General features: G+C 42.8%; 1 protein-coding gene across 2 annotated transcripts in view; it reads left to right on the top strand.

Annotated features, from left to right (window-relative positions):
* Positions 1-502: 502 nt before the first annotated feature.
* The window catches only part of CHRM3 (cholinergic receptor muscarinic 3), a 273,827-nt gene continuing 262,304 nt past the window's right edge, over positions 503-12,025 (top strand). For both annotated transcript variants that reach the window (XM_071432667.1, XM_071432692.1), the window contains exon 1: positions 503-812. The gene's annotated coding sequence lies outside the window, so the exon portion shown is untranslated. The remainder of the gene's footprint in view (positions 813-12,025) is intronic.

Here is a 12,025-nt window from a genome sequence, read left to right on the forward strand (position 1 = left end):
TATTTAATATGCAACAGAGAATGATTTACTCTCCACAAATGGACCACAATCTTCAAGCAATAGCTGCTCACACGTCTCAATTAAAACCAATAAAAATAGATTAGAAAAATTTGCGGAGGGAGGAGAAAAAAAAAAAGAGAGAGAGGAAACCACCGCAGACTGACGGAAGGCTTTCCCACATAGCCTCGTCTGTGAGTCCTTGCTACTTCGCAGGTTGTTGGCAAGGGCGAGGGAGGCTTTGGCAACCCTGCGCTTTTAACTCCGTGCACCCCGGGGCGGGGGCTGCGGGCAGACTCGCTCTCTCTCCTCCCCGCCGGCCGCAGTGTCCCAGCAGCTCGGAGCGGCCGCGAGCCGTCGGGCCGCCCAGCCTCGCACCTCGCCGGGGCCGCCGCCGCCCGGCAGCGCTGCCCCGGGCCGGGGTCGGCGGGCGGGGCGGGGCGAGCGCCGTGAGGTCACGGCGGCCGGGCCAATGAGCGCACAGAGCGGCGGCGATGGGGGGGGGGTCCCTCGTGCGGCGGCTGCCTGGGGAGGGCGGCGGCGGCGGCGGGCGCGGGGCGAGTGGTCCCGGCGCGCCCCCGCCCCCGCTCGGGCCGGGACTGAAGGGGCGGCGCCGCTGCCCGCCCAGAACAGGTGCGGCGGTGTCCGCGTCGCGGGCGGCTGCGGAGCGCCCTCCTCCCGGCGGCGCCCGGCGGGGGATGTTCCGGCCGCCGGGGGCGCGCCGCCCGTGGGAAGCGCGCTCCTAACGCCACCTGGGCGTCGCAGGGAGCGCTCGGCGCGGAGCGGGCGGTGTGGGGTCTCCGGGAACCGGGCAGGTAGGACGGAGGAGAAATGCCGGTTCGGGCGGGTCTCAGGAGCTTTTTGTGTGTTTGCCCTCCCTAGCGTGTGCGGGTGTCAGCGGCGGGGAGCGGCGTGCGGCGCAGCCCGGGCTGGCAGCGCAGCCGGGCTCGCCGCGGGGAAAGTTGTGCGGACGGTCACCGCTTCGAAGCGGCTGAGGAAACGCGGAACCCTCTGTCCAGCCGGGGCGGGGGGCTAAGGCTGTGGCAGCAGCGGCGGCCGCCGGAGGGCTCCGCGTACCGCGGCGGGGCTGCTCCGCTCCCGGGGGGACCCGGCGGAGCCGCCGCTCCCGGGGCTGCTGCGCCCCTCGAGCGGTGCCGCCCGCCCGCCGTGCGCCCCCGGCTCGGCGGGGTCGGGATCGCGGCCGCACGGTGCGGAATGCCGACCTGTGGCGGCTCGCCCCGCAGCCCGGAGCTGGGCTCGACGTGCCGGCGGGTGTCGGGCTAGTGCCGCTGGGGCAGCCAGGAGTGCGCGGCGGTGCTCGGCCTGCCCCGGGCAGGTGGCTGATCGTCCCCGCGGCTGTGCGGTGCCCGCTCCGCTGTGGAGCAAACGGGGATCCTCGGGACTGCGCGCCGGAGTGCGGGCTGGTGTGCGGCTGGAGTTTGGGAAGGCAGCGGTGGGTAGCGCACCCACAGGAGTGTCTGAAGCAGAGCCCAAGTGTTTACTTAAAACGAGAACTAGCCGTATTCCCTTCGCTGTGTAAGTCTCGGGGCAGAAAAACCCAAATGGACTCGTGTGCAGGGCTATGGATCGGCTCGTGTGGGTTTTCATACTGATTAAGTGCCTTCTGGTTGCTTGGGATTACTTTGGAAAAACGCAAATCCCAGCTAATATCTGTGCTGACCATATATAGAAGTAGTCACAGACAGAAGTACTATAACTTCAATATTGCTGACACAGGTCGAGAAACTTTAAAAACAGCAAGCAAAAGCTGGGATTTCTCCTGAGGATGTCTTTGTCCAAGAGATATATTTTCCAGTGTTTGCATCCTACATTGACTGAATTATTTCTACCTTTTGTTTGTTTGTTTACCTGCCTATGTACCTCACAGTTAGTGAATGATATATTGATTTGATTTTGTCTACCTCTTTTTAATCTGGCAGTGTTTGGTTTGCTTACTTGTGTTGGACCAGGACTGCAGTAGGGAATGCTGCTTTTTCTGGAATGGAAGCCTGGTTTGATGGCTTTCGGAAACGTGCCTCAGCTTGGAAGCAAGCACGTTGCTCATACAGTAGCAATTTTCCACAGCATGGAAGAAGTATTGTAGGGTTTTCTGATGTTGTGTGTTTTGTGTTCTCTTTTTTTAAATAAACAAATGCATTGGGTTGTTTGCTTTTAAATAGCTCTGTTATTACGAGAAGCTTTTACGTGAACATTATTGTCCTGTAGAGCAATATGAAGACCAGTGCTGAATCTCATTCAAAGTGTTTTTATTTCAGTGTCATGTGCATGTTAACAGGGTAACTCCAGCAACAGGGAACAAGAATCTGTTGACTTGAGCTGAAACACTGAAAACAATTCTCTTGGACTGTTTTGGATGTAGCAGTTTTGCTGGATTTTAGTAACAAAGAGATGAAATGCTCCAGGGATAATCCAGTATGAAATTCATCTGACTTACTGGCACCTATAGGAAAACATGTTAAAAGTTCTCATCTTCTACCAGATGCACTATGCCATCAAAACCAGAAATTTAGTTTTGTACATTTTCACATTTATTTCAAAAGAAATAGAACCTAACATTATTTATTACAGAAACTGTTGTGAGGTGTAAATTCCTCTCATTTTCGAGTAGATGAACGGTAACTTTCTGGAGGGAGCTGATTGCATATGTTATATCATATATCCATATATTGTCAAGTGCAGTGCATTTTTCTTTCTGTTACTGAAAAAAAAAATCTTACTCATAGCAATATAGTCTGCATCCAACAGCTTATTAAAGTATTTTTAGAGCAGCAGTCTCAGTGGTAGGTTTTCACAGTGAAAACCAACCATGACCATATGAAACATCATAAACACAGTGCTCAATGGTGCCTTAAATTACAGTTTTAGGTATTAGTGTTAAGGTGTAAAGTGTGTTGGTTAATTTGTAAGCTGGTCTAAAAAATTGTCACACTTACTCCGCTCTTCATTCTAAACTTATAGTAGCTGCTCTAAAACTATCCAACCTCCCTTTATTGAACTAGTATTTGGGTTTTAGTCTTAATGCCATGAGTGTTTTCAAGGTCAAATCCTGAAACGCTAAAGAAAAACTTGTGATGACTAATGTGGAAATTTCTTCCCCATGAATACTACAGTGTTATGGTTCTTATGTTCATATCTTCCATTCTCCCTCAGTCTTCATTGTAGCAGACAGCCTAATTGTGTACTTTGTGCCAGCAATTAGTGTGCTTACGCAGTGTTATGTGACTCAAAAAGGAAGGGGTGCAAAAGGTGCTTGACACCAGGAAAACGTTTGAAGTGATCTATTAATGACCTTAATTAATATTGTTCATTTTCCTATTACATCTTGTTTGCCATTAAGAGGAGATGGTGTTCCGAGGAGGAGGCAAAGTATCTGTGCAATATCTGAAGGCAATGAAAGCTCTGCTCAGTACATGTCAACCCATGGCTGCTTAGTTTAGTATGAAATATGATTGAAGGGTTTACTAATACTAATGGTATCTTTTGCTGTAATGGCAGATTCTTATTTAATGAAGATATATAATTAATTTTTAAAATAAGGAGCAGTATCTATAGGATTATGTGGGGGATGATATGCAATGACATCTCAGTATCCTTATTTGTATTTAAGTACCATAGTTTGTGAATAGGTGACAGATGCATTCAATCTGTAAGCTTGAAATAAAACGAAAGAGCCTGGTAACACCTAAGTTGTCTGTTTCACATATCCATTCAACAATGTTGCTACTTTCTTTGTGACTTTCTGTGTCTTTTTCTATTGAAGAATATCAGTTCTGCTGGGCTGCATGGTTGCTGTACGTGTAAAACTGTCAGAGGTGCTGGGAGAGTGTCCATCACCTCTACAAGCAAAAATTGTGCCTCCTAGTCCACCCCACAGTGTTGCAGCATATACCAGGCTATGTTCCTGATGGTGTTGGAGTGCAAAAGACAAATAAATTTACTAAAAGCTTTGTGTGCCATGATTAGATTAAGACTTCATGCTAAGGTGTTATTTATGTCTTATTTTTGTTTTAAGAGAGGATAAGACTGCAATAGTTTGTATTTCTTATGCCTTGGTTGAGTGCCAGCAGAATGCAACCTTGTCCATTGTACTCCTGTCGAGGAGATTCAGTGAGGGCAAAAACAGAATCCACTCTTGGGAATGTAAAATATTGAAATTACTGACTGTAAAATAGGTGACGATGAGTGATGAATCCCCTCGCATATTCTAAGTATGTAGTCAGTTTCATGCTGGAGGCATCTGTTGGTGCAAAGGAGGGAAGGCTTAAGTGAGTTTCATTATAAAATGTTTGCAAACTGAAGGCAGAGTCTTTTCTGTGGTTGGAAAAATCTTTGGAAAAAAAGAGGCCAGTTATATTACAAATGATAAGTAATTGGTTGCTGCAATGAGGGCTGGAGGTAGTTTCATACTTGTCTAAATTAATCCTGATGGAGATAGTTACAGAGAAATAATTAATAGTACACCTTCAGTATGGATTATCAGAAAATGTTTTCCTGGGTATAATTTGAAAATACAGATACTTGTCAATGCCATTACCTTTCCTTCTCTGTTTTCTGTGCTTTCTTGGTTAAGATGGAGTAAACAAAACCTTTTTAATTTAAAACAATTTCCTGCAAGCAAATTCAAAGTTTCATTCATTTAGCCCAATGCAATACAGCATTTTAGCCACAGTATCAGAATTCCATGCACACCAAACATCTGATAAACTGTCTATTCTCTGTTGTGGGCATTAGGCCCAGTCTTGGTCTCCAGGAGGTTGTGGCTGCTCTGCTAGTTTGTAGAGAGCTCTTGTCGGGGTAGGGAATGTGACTGGGGACTTCCAAGATTGTTGAGTTACATTCAACAAGTTGATGGACTTTTGCTCTATGATGATACATATTTCTCTATTTTTCCTTTTCCTCTCTGGATAGGAAGGCTGTGTGATGATGACGTGTAAGGCCAACCTCTCACCCCATTTGGATGATACTCTGTCCTTCTTCATTCCCATGGGAAGAAGATTAATTATGGCCTACAAAGCTTTTTAGTAAAAAAAGTCAAAATTTTACCTCTTACAGATAAGTTCATAGATGATTGAGAAATTTGGAAGGAAGAGATTTAAAAATGTTTGAAGCTACCAGGACGTGTCTCTGTGTGTACATCGCTTCTCTTAAAGAAAACAATCTCAGCTTGGTGCCAGGGGTTGGCCAAGGGGCTTTGTACAACATTGGTTACCTGCTGAGCTCTAGCTGTGTTTGTGTGTAACATTTTGTCCATTACTACTGTATTTGACAGCATTAGGTGTACTGGAGCCAGATGCTGAGGACCTTCAAGGCTTCATGTGAAGTATGGAGGGACAACTTTTCAGGTGAAATGTACAAAAGTTGTGACAACATACATTGTCCTGCAGGCTCATTATTCTTGTCTGTCCTTCTCATAAGCAGGAGAAGATCCTTCCAGCATCTAGGATTAATGGGTTTTAAGAAAGCCTCCCAACATTCCTGCATGAAGGTATGAGGTATCAGCTTTAGCACCTAAAGGAAATAAACCTGACAGTTTTGAAGGGGGAAAATGCTATCTATCATCCACAAGGGTTTATAAAAAGCCTCCATTATTTCATTATGAAATAAGGAAATTTGAGTTCAGTAATTATGTGGGATTCTAATAGTGGGAAATACATTATTAAGGCTGTCAAATCATACATTAAGAAAAACCTCACTAAATACATACTGAAGAAGCAAAGCGTTCCATTTTCTTCTGCCTTGTACTACAGTCATGTAGAGCCGCACTATATCCTTTATAGGATTGAAGTAACAAGCCAAGCCTTTAAAAAACTTAAAACCTTAAATACCTTTAGAAGGTCCTGGGCTACCACAAAACCAAACAATTTGGTGAGATAATTACAGATAAGCAGTCTTGGTGCAGGAAATTAATTACCTCTTTTATTTTCGTATGACCTGGAAAACACTTGTCTGCTTCATGGCTGTTAATCAAGGATGAGAATAAACAGGTCATTACCTTGAAGCAACATACTTTCATTCACTAAAAATGCCAAAGAAAGGTCCCTGCAAAACACTAAAAGAACAGTGTCAAATCTGCAGAGAAAAGTGTTCAATTTCCTTTCCTGATACTATTGTAGAGGAGCTTGTCCCACAGGGTTCAGTTATGACTGAAAGGAGACACATCCCTGGGTCTTCTGGGAATTCCTGAAACACAGCAGAGGCTGAGTCTGTCTCGAGCTATTAAGGCAGCAATATTCTTGCTGCATGTACTGAAGCATGAAATATCCATTATGCTTGCTTTCATAGCTGCAAGCTCTATAATGGTCACCTATGCAAAATCTTACTGCCTTTTTTTTATTTTCTTTTGGGGGCCAAAAGCCTTTTAGCCCTTCCCCATGTTTCTCTAGTAAAAATTAATAGCGCTAATTGCCACTTCTTTTATCATTAATTTCTGAATCAACACGAAGTATTGCTATAGCAACAAATCCTTTTGAACTTCACCACAGACAACTGGTAAGAGAATTCAATCTCAATATGTAATAAGCACAATTGTAAGAACTATTGGAAGGATTAAGGAACTTTCTTTTTAAAAAGAAGGGGAGTAATGCAAATACTCAAAACTGTCATGAAAGAACAGAACTTGAAAATTTCCAGCGTTCTCTTTTTATTAATCATCTCCAATTGCTGTACAAAGGTGCATAGTTGCTTTGAACAAAGTATATTACAGCACACTGTGTCTCCTCAGAGAAAAAATGCATCACTCTCTGGAATACTACAGAGATTTTTATCTCTGATAGTAATGATTTGACATAAACTGCTGCATCTTCTCTCAAAGTATGGTTGTTCTTCAGCCCTGACAGTGCATGTGCAGGAAAACCCTAAGTAGGTTTCAGGATTAGCTGGACAGCAAATAATCCAAATTTATGAAGTCAGAATTAGATGGTGCTTTATCTTTGCTTTTTCACCTGTTGAAGCATCTTTTTCATCGGAGTGGATTGCTATTTGCATTTTACCTTGTCATCTCTCTTGATAACAGGCACACAAGGGAGGTTGCACATTATATGCACACACAAAAATCAGGAGGCATAAGGGGTGTGGTGAGAAATACCTGAGGAACACTGGTAAAAAAGGGAAAGGTCTAGCACTGAAAGTCTATGATTGATGTTATTACCTGTGACAGATTTTGAAGCAGTGAAAGCTTATAAATCTTTAGGGGGAGCTATGCTTCCTAGGATGCTGATTGCATTGAAAAAAGGTTGTGTGAGAAGAAGGTATAAGGACAGGTGAAGGGTAAGAATGACTACCCTCTTCATTTCCTTAATTTCTGGTTTTATCCAAGGAGGGGCAGTGCTTGTAAGAGGGAAGTCTGAAGGGTGTCTGTGACTGGGAGCCTGTGACTCTTGCATACATGCAGGACCAAAAAAAGAAAGAGGAACAGTGAAAGACCCAGAAAAAGATGGAGCAATGTAACCCTAGGTGCTGAGAGGAGAATGTTCCTTTGGTAGACATCCTGGAAAGGACATGGTGGTTTTCTGGGGAGTAAGGGTTGTTTTGTGGATTCTTCTTTCACCTCATGAAGTGGGTGGCCTCATAATGGTGCTTTGCTACCAAGGCTTTGCTTCTTCTGTGTATTATCAAAGTATTTCTCTTTACTAGCAATTCCCTCACCAACCAGCAGAACATCTGTGGTTACCCTGGCCAGACTGTTTGCTTTGCAGACAATAACTGGGAGGAAATAAATACTGAAAATGCAATGGCATGCAAGGCCACCCCTCCACAACTTTCTCTTGTCAGAGCACCTCTTCTTGGAGATCCCCTCCAAGCCCTCTGCAATAGTGTCAAAGTTTGCATTTTCAAGCCAAGTTTTAAATACAAGTTGTTCAAGTTATATCTCTTGGTTTTTCCTTTTATTAGCATACAGGTGTGGCTTTTTTAACTAGGAAATCTTAAAGAAAATTCTGAAATAAAGGTTAAAAGAGCATTACAAAAGACAGCAGTGAAGAAGTTATGTGTCTTACTTCCAGGATTCTTGGAAGAAAAATGACCCCTGGACTATTTATTCATGTGAATATTGTTCTAAATATCTCTTGCAGAAAGCTTCTTGTAGCTCAGATAGGATCTGGGCAAAGTCAGTTTAGCAGCATCTCTTAAGAAGAGATGGATAAAAAGGACTGGAGTCCTATCTTAGGCTTGGAGTCTGCTGAGGTAAATTCAAGAAAACTTAAATCTAGTTTGGAGGCTGGCAGGGGAGACTTCTGGATTTCAAATGTCTTTGTATTATTTTTCTGATAATTGTTTTGTATAAAACTGTCTTGTATTTTCTGTGGAAAGAGATGAAAGACAATCACTCTTAAAAAAAAAGATTTTTTTCTAGAAGAGGCAAGAAATTGATCACTTGTGTCTGGATACAGTATTAAAAAAGCTAATAAAGAACTTCAGAGTAAACACTGGTGAAAGGTCTACATTGAAGCAAATATGTGTCAAAGAGAAACTTGTATGACTACAACTCAAGGGGTAAATGATTGTGCTGTCGAAAATAGTTGCTAAAAATACTGCTATAGAATGCCAAGGGAACTCATATAAATAGAAGAGCAATGAGAATAATTTGTAGCTCCCATTTCTGGAAACTGCAGTTCTACAGCTACTGGTGATGATGTGTTAGGCACATTGGTACTGGTTTTCCTTTTTCTTGGTGTTTATTTGCAGTGTGATATGGGGAAGCATCAACAAGTCTGAAGGCAGTGTCTGACTTTCCTGTTGATGGACAGTCATAGGTATGTGCCTTGGATTGTCAGGTTTTTCCTTTTCAGTCCCACATGCAGCTTTCACTGGAAAAACATAAAGCCTACTGAGACTTTCAAATAAAAATATGAGTGACTGTTAGTTTTCCTCCTGTTCCATATCTCCATTCAAAAAAAAATTGGTTGTTTTGTGAAAGCAAGTATATGGAAGGTGAAGATGAACTGTACTTTTCAGAAGCAGCAGACGGTGTTTATACTGTTCACTACTGAGTCAGTAATTTTCTTTCTCACTCAGCTCAATGAAAGCTGTGTTTGTTTGCCAAAGGGAATGCTAAAGAGGCAAAAAAAAAAAAGGCAAGCAAGATTGAAAAAAGGTTTATTGGGTTAATGTGGCTGGATTTTGGTGGCAGGGGGGATGCAGGGGCAGGCTCTTTGTGAAGCTGCTAGAAATTTCTCCTATGTCAGATGAAGCCAGTGTCAGGCAGCTCAAAGGTATTATTCCCACTGCTGGCCAAGGCTGAGCCCATCAGTTATGGTGGTGGCACCTCTGGGAGAACACATTCAAGAAGGGAAAATGTTACTGTGCAGATCCAAGCTCAGTGAAGCAGGAGGGGGAGGGCAGAGATTCCCCAGCAGCCCGTGGTGAAGCAGCTGTCCCCCTGCAGCCCTGGAGATCCATGATGGAGCAGACATGCCCCTGCAGCCCGTGCAGGAGGCCTATGGTGGATGCTCTGAGGAGATTCCGGCTCTGTGTGGCTCGTGCCAGAGCAGGCTTCTGGCAGCATCTGTGGGCCCATGCTGGAGCAGGTTTTCTGTCACACAAGCCTGGATCAGGTTTGCTTGTGACCTTGCAGGGGACAGCTGGGGCAGTTCATGAAGAAGTGCAGTGTGTGAGACAGACTCAGCTTGTAGAAGTTGGTGAAGGGCTGTCTTCTGTGAGAGGGAGCCCATGCTGGAACAGGGTAAGAGTGTGAGGAGTTCTTCCCCCTAAGGAGGAAGGTGCATTAGAGGTAATGTGTGATGAACTGTGAGTTTCCCCTAACTAAAGGAGAAAAGTGTTTTTAAGATTTGGGTTTAATCTTCATTATCCTACTCCAATTCTGACAGGGAATATTTTACAACTTACTACCAAAGCGGACTTTCTTTTGCCCATGATGTCAGTCAGTGAGTGATCTCTCACTGCCCTTATCTTAACCCTCGAGTCTTTTGCTGTATTTTCTTTGCCCTGTTCAGTTTAGGAGGGGAGTGATAGAGCAGCTTTTTGGACATCTGGTGTCCAGCCAGGGTCAACAAAAGGTTTATAAATACAGCAGTAGGCTGAAGCTTTACATGCTGAAGCTTTTCAGGGCACTGAAATCTGCTGCTGCTGTTATCTGCCAGGATCAGCTTTTGAATTATGGTTATGGTAAAATCAAACTTTTAAGTGCCTGAAATGGAAGAATGATGTTTATGTGAGTCTTGTAGGCTAACAGCAGCAATAAGGAGAAAAAACAAAAATGATCTCAAATTAACCTGAAATAAAATGGGACATAGAAAAGCTCATCTCAGCTAATTTCCTTCCTACAATTTTGGTATATTTACACAATTTTAACTTGTTGTCATATTTGCAAGCTAAGAAAATGGAATTTCAAATATAATTATGATGAGGTATGTTGTTTCCAAGAAGAAAATATTGGAATTGAAACAATTTTAATGTACTGATTGCTTTTTAATGTTGCTAAGTGTCTAATACCTAGCAACCTGCTAGTATTGGCATGCAGAGGTTTTATCCTCGTTACATCTGCTGGAAACTTTCCATGGTACAGTGAGTCATGCAGGTGATCAGTATCCTTTTCTGTGTCAGATATGATCAACTTTTTTCATTTGATATGTTGTTGCTTGGTGGATTGGTTTGTTTCTAGGAATAATGCATCCCTTTTACAACAGCTGTGCAGTCTTGCTTCTGCTTCTCTTAAATTTTGCTGTTGTAGTGTTTTTATAGAGAGCAAAGGAGAGCAAAGGTTCCTTTAAAAAATAATTTATTTGCATTATATATTGATTTTTGTAACAAGAACACTAGAATCCTGAGGACACTTGGGCTGCAGTCTTTTGTGGCTGTGTCACTTGTATGACTGATTCTGCTTTCTGATTCTAGTTGGCATTTGGTGTTGGAATGTCATTAAGGAGAGGGTTTCTGAATCTTAATGCTGGGCATACTGAAACACTGGATTTCCAGACTGGTCCTTTGAATTACTCTCTTTTTAATTTTAATTTTTTTTTTTAATTGACCATGTGTTTGGACATGCAGATGTGTTTCTTTTTAGCCTGAGCAGGTATTTTCCATTATATATTTATTTTTTAGTACTGTAAAAATAACATTTGATGGCTTTCACTTGGTTTTTCAACTGGTAATGCTGCTGCTCCTGACCTGAGAGTACCCAAATTCAAGTCTTTGTGGACTCATTGGTAAATGAGTTAAATTATTAATTTTACTTTTGCATGGATCGTGAAAATGTTTTGCACCTAAGTCATGGCCAGTTGCAGATTAATATTGTCAGTTTAGGGAATGTAAGATAATTACCATGCTGGCTTTGCAGAAGTACTAAAAAGAAACACTTCTGTAGGGCTTTTGAGAATTTTAATGAATAAGGTGATAGGTTGTGCTTGGGCCTGAATTTGTTTACTAGAAAACTGTCTTCCCTTTTACCCTCCTGTTTCTCTCCTTCTCCCCCTCTCCCAATCTTTAATGCCAAGTGCCCAGGATTATTGGTGATTAAGAGCAATGAATAAATGCAGGAAAGATTCACTAGTCATGTTTGACTCGCTCATGCAGAAGGTTAAACTTAACAGGTACAATGTAAAGAGGAAACCCTATAGGAGCATTCTTACATTTTGCCATTGTACGTATGCAACATCTGACTGTTTCTATCTTACTTAAAAATGTGGGGTGGCACCAAACACTGTTAAACCAAAGGTTGGGTTTTCTTTCTGTTTTGGATTTGGACAAATCAAGGTTTCACTTTAGCTTATCTTTCACTTTCTTTTACTTTCTTTTACTTTTTTTTAAGCTCAGACAAGGGAAAGTGTAGGGTTTTTTTCTGCTCAGTTTTACTTGTGTGTTCCTTTATAATTGTTTTTGAGTTTTCCATTTTTTCTGCCAAAGATAGTATTCTCTCTTAGTTAAATTGGAAAGGAAATGTGAATGTTAGAAGTGTGTGGCCAGTTGGTCTTGTTTTAGATAATGATGTGCTTGGTGTGTACGTGTGCAAAATATACTTCAAGGCCGGTCCTAATCAACTTAAGAAAAAGAA

The sequence above is a fragment of the Agelaius tricolor genome, unplaced genomic scaffold (genome assembly GCF_023055355.1).
Source record: "Agelaius tricolor isolate 1412-34295 unplaced genomic scaffold, bAgeTri1.0.p SCAF_1, whole genome shotgun sequence".
NCBI lineage: Eukaryota > Metazoa > Chordata > Aves > Passeriformes > Icteridae > Agelaius > Agelaius tricolor.